The sequence below is a fragment of the Sphaeramia orbicularis genome, chromosome 20 (genome assembly GCF_902148855.1).
Source record: "Sphaeramia orbicularis chromosome 20, fSphaOr1.1, whole genome shotgun sequence".
Classification (NCBI taxonomy): Eukaryota; Metazoa; Chordata; class Actinopteri; order Kurtiformes; family Apogonidae; genus Sphaeramia; species Sphaeramia orbicularis.
Genome location: NC_043976.1, coordinates 39234259 through 39246697, shown reverse-complemented (window position 1 = coordinate 39246697; position 12439 = coordinate 39234259).

Genomic DNA, 12439 nt, shown 5'->3' with positions numbered 1-12439 from the left:
ATGATGAAATGACAAGAGCGTACACCTCCGCATGTTCGGCGCATGCGTAAATCAAACACACGACATAGAATTTCCAAATTTCACATGAAATTCCAAATTATTCATAAATTACCATAAATATTGTGCTTATGTTAATGAAAGTCACTTGTATGCATGTTTTAACGCGGTGTTGTTTGAAACGTAGAACTAACTTCCCCGGATCATAGCATAGACGCTGTCAAAATGAACGTTGAGTGTAATACTATAGAGTCAAAGCAAGTTAGTCTCATTTAAAAGCACTTACCTGAATGATTAAGTGTTAATCAATGCTCGATCGATGCAGTATGCAGTCGTTCTCTGCTGGTCGATATGTTAAACAAAGACGGTAGTTTGTGTGAATTACTCTCTTGCTTCTGTCGGTTGTCTTTGCCGCGACTAATTTTCTGTTGCATTCAAGTCACGCGGAAATATCGTTATTATATCAATGAGAAAATACTGTAATTGGAAAATAGACGACTGAGGAGGGAACAAAAGTACTGTACCTTTTACACATGCAGGGAAATTAGGATTATTTTTATGAATATATTTATATCACTGTCAATTATAGCCTCTGACACATCACAATTTGTATGTTTTTTTTTTTTTTACATTTTTATTTAATTTTTCTTACTTAATCCTATTTCCTCATTATTTAAGTGTAAAAACATCATGGTGTCAACTCATATTAACTGCAGCAGAATCTGAGCTAAAACTGGACAAAGTACAAACATTTTCACATTGCATGCTTGAAACGAATGCATTTAACCCTTTCATGCATGCATTGTGAGAACCTGAGTCAAGATTTATTTTTTGAGTATTTTTATTCCTCCTTAGGCATGAAAAAAACAATGTGATAGAGTTTTTTTTTTTTCTATGGAGTTACAAAAATATCCATGCATTTAATTTTTGAAGTAAAGAAACATGCGTTTAAAACCAAATATCAGAAAGTGATATGAAAACAATGAAATAAAAACATTTTTAATGCCGCTAATCTGTCTTCTCACATTTTAACATATTCTGATGCTAGTAATTACTCTCTTCACGGAGATAACATGCAAAAAAAAACCTTTTCGTCTAACAAATAACAATTGATTTACACTCAAACATGTCATCGCAGATCAGGTTTACCAAGAACAGCACAGTTACAGTAATGGCATGAATGTCAGTGTATGGGATGGTGCATAAGTGTCCACTGTGTTGGCTGATATGGAACTAAAACAACAAAACCCATTAATATACAAGAGAACAGCTGTAGAATAACTGTCCACTACAGTGACCTATGCATGAAAGGGTTAAGCATAAAAACATGCACACTTTTGATATTGCATGTACATTTACTCATACATATGGACAATGAGGGCACTGGCATGAACCCCTGGCTGTAGAGATGACACTGAAAACCCTGGTGTGTTGCAGAGAATGAGGCTGTTCTGTGAAATTGTGCGCACTGATGTGACGTGTAATGCATGATCCAGTGCTTGCAAACTGAACACTTTCATTTGTGCATCATTTCACAGAAGCCGACATATGCAATGCAAAATGTATTGTTGATTTTGTTTTCTGCACGGCTGCATTCAGGTGCTGAGAGAAGCAGTTTCTTGCTTTATTGTACACTACTGACACACTGTTGATATTACTGCTACTTAAAAGATGCCAGTTTTTTATGTAATATATCTTCAATTTGCTTTGGCTTTTTACAAACAGAAAACAGAAAGAGTGAAACTTCAGTTAGTGCAAAATAAGTCACATCCTGCTCTCTGGTATCAACATGATGCTAGTGTTTCCATCATGTCTGGGTGAAAAAATGAGGGTACGTTTACTGCTGCGCTTCTGATTACTACATGGAAAGTTTTACAAGAATCCCATCAAATCAGAGTCATTTAGAGGGTCAGTTTTTCTTTAACCCTTTCATGCATTGTTGGTCACTACAGCGGACAGTTACTCTACAGCTGTTCTCTTGTATATTCATGGTTTTTGTGGTTTTAGTTCCATATGAGCCAACACAATGGATGCTTATGCACCATCCCATACACTGTAATTCATACCATTACTGTAACTTTGCTGTTCTTGATAAACCTGATCTGCATTAACATGTTTTAGTGTACATCAACTGTTATTTGTTATTGTTTTTATTTTTATTTTTTTGCATATTAGCTCCATGAAGCAGGTAATAACTAGCATTAGAATATGTTAAAATGTGAGAAAACATTAGATTAGGAGGATTAAAATGTTTTTATTTCATTGTTTTTATCGCACTTTCTTATATTGGGTTTTAAACACATGTTTCTTTACTTCAAAAGAACATTTTTGCAACACCATGAAAAAAAAACTTGATTTAATTTTTTTTTTTTCATGCCTAAGGAGGAATTTTCATGTAATTTCAATGTTTTTACGTTAAAAATAAAAGGAAAAATTGGGAGTTGTCATTATTTATAGCTTATTGTGATAGTATTTTACTGGTCTGTATGTGGAACCTGAACTAAAATTATTGATTTTTAACCCCTTCATGCATAGTGGTCACTCCAGTGGACAGTTCTTCTCCAGCTGTTCTCTTGTATATTCATGGGTTTTGTTGTTTTAGTTCCATGTCAGCCAACACAGTGGATGCTGATGCACCATCCCATACACTGACATCCAGACCATTACTGTAAGTTTGCTGTTCTTGATAAACCTGATCTGCACTAACATGTTTAAGAGTAAATGAATTGTTATTTGTTAGACAAGAGGTTTTTTTTTTTTGCATCTTATCTCCATGAAGTGAGTAATTACTAGCATTAGAATATGTTAAAATGTGAGAAAACATCAGATTAGGAGGATTAAAATGTTTTTATTTCATTGTTTTTATCGCACTTTCTTATATTGGGTTTTAAACACATGTTTCTTTACTTCAAAAGAACATTTTTGCAACACCATGAAAAAAAAACTCGATTTAAATTTTTTTTTTTTCATGCCTAAGGAGGAATTTTCATGTAATTTCAATGTTTTTACGTTAAAAATAAAAGGAAAAATTGGGAGTTGTCATTATTTATAGTTTATTGTGATAGTATTTTACTGGTCTGTATGTGGAACCTGAACTAAAATTATTGATTTTTAACCCCTTCATGCATAGTGGTCACTATAGAGGACAGTTCTTCTCCAGCTGTTCTCTTGTATATTCATGGGTTTTGTTGTTTTAGTTCCATATCAGCCAACACAGTGGACACTGATGCACCATCCCATACACTGACATTCAGACCATTACTGTAACTTAACTGTTCTTGACAAACCTGATCTGCACTAACATGTTTTAGTGTAAATCAGTTGTTATTTGTTAGACAAGAAAGTTTTTTTTTTGCATCTTATCTCCATGAAGTGAGTAATTACTAGCATTAGAATATGTTAAAATGTGAGAAGACATCAGATTAGCAGCATTAAAAATGTTTTTATTTTATTGTTTTCATATCACTGTCTGATATTTGGTTTTAAACACGTTTCTTTACTTCAGAAATTAAATGCATGGATATTTATGTAACTCCATAAAAAAAAAAAAAAAAACTCGATCGCTTTGGTTTTTTCATGCCTAAGGAGGAATAAAAACACTGACGAAAAAAATTTTGACTAAGGTTCTCACAATTCATGCATGAAAGGGTTAATATCTTCAGTGTCATTTTTTCATTTCACAAAGTCATCCCACGGGCCGAATCGGACCCTTTGGCGGGCCGGTTTTGGCCCACGTGCCGTATGTTTGACACCCCTGCTGTAGACAATAAGGCAGTTTCTGTATTTTTATGCTAACGGGCTAATTGTTAAGCTAAATCAGTATATACAATAATCAGTGAATTTATGACCAGGATGCAAGCTCTGCACACTTCAATACACTGCATATCACAAATATCCCATAATGCAATGCAGTCATGGCATTCAACAGCCAGTAACAGAAGGCGAACACATACCAGTAGCTGGTGTCAGTAGTATTACACAGATCCTGGTACAATTTCAGAGTACTGTACAACATTATAGCACAGCCAGTGGTGTCACAGAGATGCTGGTTACCATGGTTACCGCATCCAGCTGGTAAGGAGGCATTGAAGAAGTAACATGGGTTTGTGCTACAAGCAGTATGTGTCCAGAAAAATACATTCTATGGATTATTTACATCAAAGTAGAGTATAGATACTGTGTGTTCAAGACTTTTTACGTTGGATTTTTATTTTACAAATCGACCAAAAGAGACAAATATTTAAATAACACATTTTTAGTGGCAAATACAAGGTTTTTTTATCCTGAAATATCAGTCGCATTAGAGCCCGGATGACGACGAATGAGCAGATATTCACATCGTGGAATAAAATAAAAGCTTCCTTTAACAATAAAATAAAATGTTTTGCTTCAACAGTGAAAAAAAAAAGTGTTTGTTGTAAAATTTTTGAGGATGTGATTTAGTTTTTATTCTGTTTTGTGTCATAATGATTGATCTTATTAATATAATTATTTAGTTTTTCTTCCTGTATCAAATGTCTGGGTTTGTGTTTTTTTTGTTTGTTTGTTTTTATAAATGCAGATGCTTTTTCTTTTTTGGGTGAATCTCATGGTGGATTTTGCGGTAGATGGGTGTTTGTTTGTTTATTTATTTGTTTGTTTCACAGACAAACCCCACACTACACCAACATTAATACCATATTACACAGTGTTCTATTTATACACTGTAAAAAAAAAAAAAAAAAAAGGTATTATTCCAGCAGCAGGGGCGCAGAAAAAATACTGTAAAATAATGGAAAAGAACCATTTCATAAAAATATAGTAATTTTCCATAATTAAAAGAATGTTTTCTGCCCTAACTTTACATGAGATTTTGCATATTTTTTTGACTTTTAAATGTTTAATAAAGAATATTTTCATGTATTAAAACAATCAAATTACCTATAAATATATATATAAATACATTTTCAATGAGACTCAGTTGTACAATCCACTGATAAAAACTGTATTTGGACAGTTTATCAGTGCTTATACATGTTATACATTCACAAAAACACATTTATTCAACATTTTTGTTGTGAAACCTCCCGTAATTACACAAGATATTTGTCAATTAACAAACAAGTTTTGTTAAACTTACAGATCAACTATTTCTTTTATGGTTAATTGTCAGTAATTTTATCTGGTTTCAATCTTTTTTTTTTTTTTTCTTTTTTTTTTTTTACAGTATTAAACTTTAAATTAACAATTTAATCTCACAAATAGAAAAGCAATATTTGTGAAATTATGATACATTTGCAAATGTATTTGACCTGTATTTTTCTGTGAAAAAAGAAAAAAATTCTTTTAAAAAATTGAAATTTTTTGGTTATTCACAGTGACAGTTTTTTCATGTTATTTTCCATTTGACATGTAAAATCACAGTCTATTTTTGTCATTTCACTGATATTTTCCTGTATCTTAAAAATACAGGAAAAATCTGTAAAATAAACAGTGAAACTTCTGTTAAATTACAGATTTTTTTTACAGTGTAAGGTTGAGAACTACAGGAATAAATGATTTCCTGAACCTGTTTGTTCTCCGTCGTCGTCCATTCCGTCATCGTTAATCACGTCCACACAGGACGGATCAGATGAACCAGGACTCATCAGGTCTTCCTCATAGACCTGGTCCAGTTCAGGTCCTGGAGGTCGATCAGAGGTTCATGTAAAAGTACAGTATCATCTGCACACATTTTATCTGTTAAACAAAAAGAGAACGACTAAGTGGATGAAAGAAAAGAACAGATTCACTTAAACCACAATAAAACGTTTTCATAGAAACAGTCGACGTTCAAACGGAGAAATCTGGGACAAAATAAAAATAGAAGCTGGAACCGTTTCGTCTTCCTCCTCCTCTTCTTCCTCTCGCTCCTTCGTCTTCTTTATCTTCATCTTCTTTTTCCAGTGCACATGGGGTTAAGGTTTTCCTTTGCCATCCTTTTCTTCCTCCTCCTCCTCTTCCTCCTCCGTCATCGGTGCACAGGTCTTTTTCTTCTATAGGGTCAGGGTCTTCTTCATCCTTTTCTTCCTCCTCCTCTTCTTCCTCCACATCTTCATTTTCTAACTCCTCCTCCTTTTCTTCTTCTTTTTCAGTGCACATTGGATTAAAGTTCTATTCTTCATCCTTTTCTTCCTACTCCTCCTCTTCTTCCATTTTTTCATCTTCTCCCTCCTTTTTCTTCCTCCTCTTCTTCAGTGCACATAGGGTTAAGGTCTTCTTCTTCTATAGGGTTAGGGTATTCTTCATCCTTTTCTTCCTACTCCTCCTCTTCTTCCTCCACTTATTCATTTTCTAACTCCTCCTCTTCTTCTTTTTCTTCTTCAGTGCACATAGGGTAAGGTTCTATTCTTCATCCTTTTCTTCCTGTTCCTCCTCTTCCATTTTTTCATCTTCTCATTCTTCTTCCTCCTCCTCCTCTTCTTCAGTGCACATAGGGTTAAGGTCTTCTTCTTCTATAGGGTTAGGGTATTCTTCATCCTTTTCTTCCTACTCCTCCTCTTCATCTTTTTCTTTTTCAGTGCACATAGGTTAAGGCTCTATTCTTCATCCTTTTCTTCCTACTCCTCTTCCTCTTCTTCTTCTTCTTCCATTTTAAAAAAAAATCTCCCTTCTTCTTCTTCCTCCTGCTCTTCAGTGCTCATAGGGTTAAGATCTTCTTCCTTTTTTTCATCTTCCTCCCCTCTTTATTTTCTTCCTCATCCTCTTCTTCTTACTGATGGCAGTGACAGTGACAAAATCCTCCTCCTCTCCTTTTTTTCTCCTCCTTCTTTCCTTCTTCCTCTTCTTCTTTTTCTTCTTCAGTGCACATAGGGTTAAAGTTTTATTCTTCATCCTTTTCTTCCTGCTCCTCCTCTTCCATTTTTTCATCTCCTCGTTCTTCTTCCTCCTCCTCTTCTTCAGTGCACATAGGGTTAAGGTCTTCTTCTTCTATAGGGTTAGGGTATTCTTCATCCTTTTCTTCCTACTCCTACTCCTCCTCTTCATCTTCTTTTTCTTTTTCAGTGCACATCGGTTAAGGCTCTATTCTTCATCCTTTTCTTCCTACTCCTCTTCCTCTTCTTCCATTTTTTTTTTTTTTTTTTTTTTAAATCTTCTCCCTTTTTCTTCTTCCTCCTCCTCCTCCTCCTCCTCCTCTTCTTCTTCAGCGCACATAGGGTTAGGGTCTTCTTCCACTTTTTCATCTTCCTCCCCTCTTTATTTTCTTTCTCATTCTCTTCTTCTTACTGATGGTGGTGAAATTAACAAAATCCTCCTCCTCCTCCTCTTCTTCTTCATCTCCTTTTTTCTCCTCCTTCTCTCCTTCTTCATCTTCTTCTTTGCACATGGGGTTAGGGTCTTCTTCCACTTTTTCATCTTCCTCTTTTTATTTTCTTTCTCATTCTCTTCTTCTTACTGATGGTGATGAAATTAACGAAATCCTCCTCCTCCTCCTCCTCTTCTTCTTCATCTCCTTTTTTCTCCTCCTTCTCTCCTTCTTCATCTTCTTCTTTGCACATGGGGTTAGGGTCTTCTTCCACTTTTTCATCTTCCTCTTTTTATTTTCTTTCTCATTCTCTTCTTCTTACTGATGGTGGTGAAATTAACGAAATCCTCCTCCTCCTCTTCTTCTTCATCTCCTTTTTTCTCCTCCTTCTCTCCTTCTTCATCTTCTTCTTTGCACATGGGGTTAGGGTCTTCTTCCACTTTTTCATCTTCCTCCTCTCTTCTTCATCATCATTTAAGCACAGAAAAACACAGGTAAAATGATAAGACTAAACCAAGTTACAATAAAACTTTATACAGAAAAAGGTTTTATAAGGAGTCAAATATGAACCAGGGAAAAGTCAGATAACAAAGGACATGTAAGTGCAAAAATTACAAAAAGAAAAAAAAGTGAAGCCTTTTGTTGTACTTGAAGTCAGCGACAGCAAAAACAAAACAAAAACAGGCAGATGAAGGCGGTGACGTTGACAGAGTGAAGCAGCCTCTCATCTTTCTGAGAAAACGCCCTGAGGAAGAGGCCGGTTTGGAAAAACAAAGGCCCGTTCAGGTCTGGATGTGATTATGCCAGCAGAGTCCGATACCTGCTGGGTGGAGGAAGTCCAGCTGAGGCACAAACCCAACCACTTCCTGTGCCTCAGACCCATCAGACTCACCTAAACTTTAACCCATCCACATGTTTGTCCTGGAAATCCACTGGTCACGTGTTCAGCCGGAGGATCTCCCCCTTCACGCTCGATCACCTTTCACTTTACTTCTGCTTTAAGCCTTTAAGGACTGTCATTATAAAAGGATGCCAAAATTTACTTTATGTTGTTTTTGCAATAAAAATGTTTTTTTCGTCAATTCTTTTGCACCTTTTTTTTTTTTTTTTTTTTTAGGAAGAACTTCACTTGCAATATCTGGCCATTAATTATCATTATTATTTGTAATAAATGCTTAAAACAGTGTGTTTTAGTAAAAAACAAAAACTTGAATTTGAAAAAGACTTGAATTTTTATCATATTTTGTTCTGAAAAACTACTGTAAATGTGCAAAAAGACATTTTATGAGATTATAGAAATAAATTTTCAAACATGCCAAACATTTTAGTTAGTCTAGATCATTCTGTGTCCGTGTTATAGTTTCTTATGTGTAGTTATTTCAAGTCATTTTTATCCTGCGTCATAGTCTGACTGTTCACTTTGTCTGATTATAGACCAAGCCCCTCAATTCACTGAGAAAAACATCCATGATCTGCTTCTTTTACAAACAGTGCATGTCTCTGCAAATACACTTACATACATAAATATAAACCCATTTATATAATATTTACAGTTAAAATACAACTACCATGAGTGAACTATACAAAGTACAAAAATACATATAAAAGCAGTGAAAAATAAATAACCCCCCCCCAAAACAGCGAACTGACAAAAACACTAGTAGAATATTCCAAAACAGCACCATCACTATTATCTATATGATAAAAACCAAGTGACCTCTGTATACTTGTGTGCATGTATGTGTATGTATCTGCTTTATAACTGATAAACTGAACAGATCTAGTCTTTGCCTTTTGGAGTATTTATGTATTTTGGGTCAAGGATCAGACAGACGAAAACAGCTCATTGATATGACCAATACTTTTGGAGTTATTAGTTGTTTTCAAAATTGCAGTGGGTTTACAGGCGGCCTGCAGCCACAAACAGGGGGAGGCTGGATCTGGATCAACAGAACTGCCAGGACATGACGAGAGACCTGGGTCCAGCTGTGATCACACTCTGGTGTGGTTCTTACTGTGGCCCGGATCCACTATGCCAGTCCGTGGTAAGACCCGGCCCATTAATATTCACCTCCGTGTAAGGATGGGAATCGAGAACCGGTTCTTTTTGAGAACTGGATCCCAGTAGCTCGATTCCTTGGAATTGTTTGCCTGCCTCCTTAACGATTCAGCTTATTAATTCTGCCTTCGTTCTGCATGCGCGATGACATCATTCGTACGCTGCATTGTTTTGGTCAGAACGTAGCCAACATGGCGTTGAGGCAGAAACGGTCTAAACAGACGACACCAGATCCACTGGAACACTGTCAAAGCTTCCATGTCTTCTAAAGGGAGGAATCCCTCCAATATCCTCAAACATTTGTCCACAGCATGTGATTCATTTACAGGAATGTCACATATTTGATTCACTACTTAGCGTCGTTTGTGAATGTAGCGGCAGGGTGAACGCTGGGCCCAGTTCTGGTTCCGGTGTGGGCAACAAACGTCGTACCCAAATACAGGTTTCCAAAGGTAGGGGAAAGGAAATGAGGTGCACAACAACGGGAGACGAGCCGAGCCGAGTCGAACTGGTTCGACGTAGTGGACATGTGGCAATAGAGGAATTAGTAAAGAGTCTTTAGTTTCACTTTCACTGCACACCGACCCCCCCCCCCCCCCCCCCCCCCATACTGTGCCCAGTGTCATGTTATTGTTGCGGGGTTCTTTCTCACACTGCTCAAAAATATAACACCACAGGCGTAGTTGAAAGTGCAAAAATGGTGGTGGTTTATTTTGCCGTCGGCCTCCCAAAGTGCAGTGCAATATTTACAAGTGAAGTCAAAAAAAAAAAATGGAAAAACAAAAAAAAACACTATTTACAAATTTACAAAGTTCAAGAAAAAAAAATGCATTTAAACAGAGTTCTTCCATAACTCACCAAAAATTGTCACACACTAAAAAAAAAAAAAAAAAAAATCTCACCAAGGTTCAGAATCAACAGCTCAGTTGCCAGCTCTGCAACTCTGAGAAGACTGACCCACCAGGGCTTCAGCAGCCTCCTTTTAAATGCTAAGCCCCTCCTTATGGGCCGGTCAAATAAAGACTTTTTTAACAAAATGTATTTTTACCAGTGTTTTTAAACACAATTATTCACAACTAAAATAAACATATAACACTTCACAATTCAATAGATTTTCCAATTAAATATCAAACCAAAATACCTTCTTCCTTGAAATAAAAAATACAGAAAACCAAAAACACTACATAATTAAATCACATGACTGGAAACCGCGCGAGATTTCCCCCATAATAATGCCCCGGAAATGACCCCTCGTTCTTGTCCCTTTGAGTGACGTGGCGGGCATGGCAGAACGCTGAGACAATACGGACCCAGGTAAGTGATTGAACTGTTGTACATATGTATGCAATTACTTGAAAAATGCGGCCGAGTGTGCACCCTCGGTTGCGCTATAGTTTGGATGGGGAAGAGAGTGTGAATGGCGAACTGATGAATGAGTGCAAACACGGACGGGGAGAGACTGAATGACATGAGTGTGTGTGTGTGTGTGTGTGTGTGTGTGTGTGTGTGTGTGTGTGTGCGTGTGTGCGCGTGCCTGTATGTGTGTGCGTGTGTGTGTGTGCGCGTGCCTGTATGTGTGTGCGTGTGTGTGTGTGTGTGTGTGTGTGCGTGCCTGTATGTGTGTGCGTGTGTGTGTGCGTGCCTGTATGTGTGTGTGTGTGTGTGTGCGCGTGCCTGTATGTGTGTGCGTGTGTGTGTGTGTGCGTGCCTGTATGTGTGTGTGTGTGTGTGTGTGTGCGTGTGTGCGCGTGCCTGTATGTGTGTGCGTGTGTGTGTGTGCGCGTGCCTGTATGTGTGTGCGTGTGTGTGTGTGCGCGTGCCTGTATGTGTGTGCGTGTGTGTGTGTGTGTGCGCGTGCCTGTATGTGTGTGCGTGTGTGTGTGCGTGCCTGTATGTGTGTGTGTGTGTGTGTGCGCGTGCCTGTATGTGTGTGCGTGTGTGTGTGTGCGCGTGCCTGTATGTGTGTGCGTGTGTGTGTGTGTGTGTGTGTGTGCGCGTGCCTGTATGTGTGTGCGTGTGTGTGTGTGTGCGTGCCTGTATGTGTGTGCGTGTGCCGGGTCGCGTGTGCTCCGCACGTAGCAGGAGACAGCGGAGACTCAGTGACGGGGTCGCTCCGTCACAGTTATTATTATTTGTACATACTGTATACGGTATATTTTCTGTGCAGATGGAAATATAGAAGACGGTTAATGCAAACACACCCATTTGTACTCTTTTATTCCTTCACCCAATGAGAATCGATAAGAGAATCGATAATGAACCGGATTGATAAGCAAAATCGATAATGGAATCAGAATCGTTAAATTCTTAACGATTCCCATCCCTACCTCCATGCTACTGGGAATGGGAAAATTCACAAACTGTCATGTTCAGTCCTGTGTAAAAGTCTTGTGCTGCCTTCACTTGCTACCGGGAATAGGAAAATTCACAAACCATCATGTGCAGTTCTGTGTCGAAGTCCATGTTGATGTCAATACAAAACAAAATGAGGGCCATTCTGTTTTTTCCTAACCTGTGGATTACACCAGTAAACTTTGCTCATCCCCATTTTATCAACTCTACTGCTTCTACAATGCACTAATATATAATTATTTGCAAGAATCCACCAGAAAACACCGCTAAAACACTGCTAAAATTAATGCATTCCTCCATTTCTCTCTCACCGACTGCACTCTGCTGCTCTCTGCTCCACCCACTTCCACCCCTCCCCATCAGCCAATGCAGACCTCCACCCTAATGTGTTATATAGCAATAGAAAGCTCCTAATCTCAGCTTTCAGATGATGTTTGAATCTTACCATTAGCAAAAACGGTTCGGGAGTTACGGTAATTAGAACACCGTAAACGTCTTAAAAGGGTTAAACAGTCGACTATGGACGTCAGCACTTTTACAAACACAGAACGGCCCCTCGGAGGCAGGAGGAGGCTGTTGTTGCAGTAGTAAATCTGAGCTTCTGGACTTTCGCTTCAGGGAATACACGAAAAATGAAACCTGCTGAAACTTTCTGCGGCTGAATTATTTTCTCATCAGTTGAAGAAGTACGTTCTGGACCGTCCACTCTGGAGAAAAGAACCTCAAACACCACAGCACGTCGGTGATAAATGCTCTTTATTTGGGAT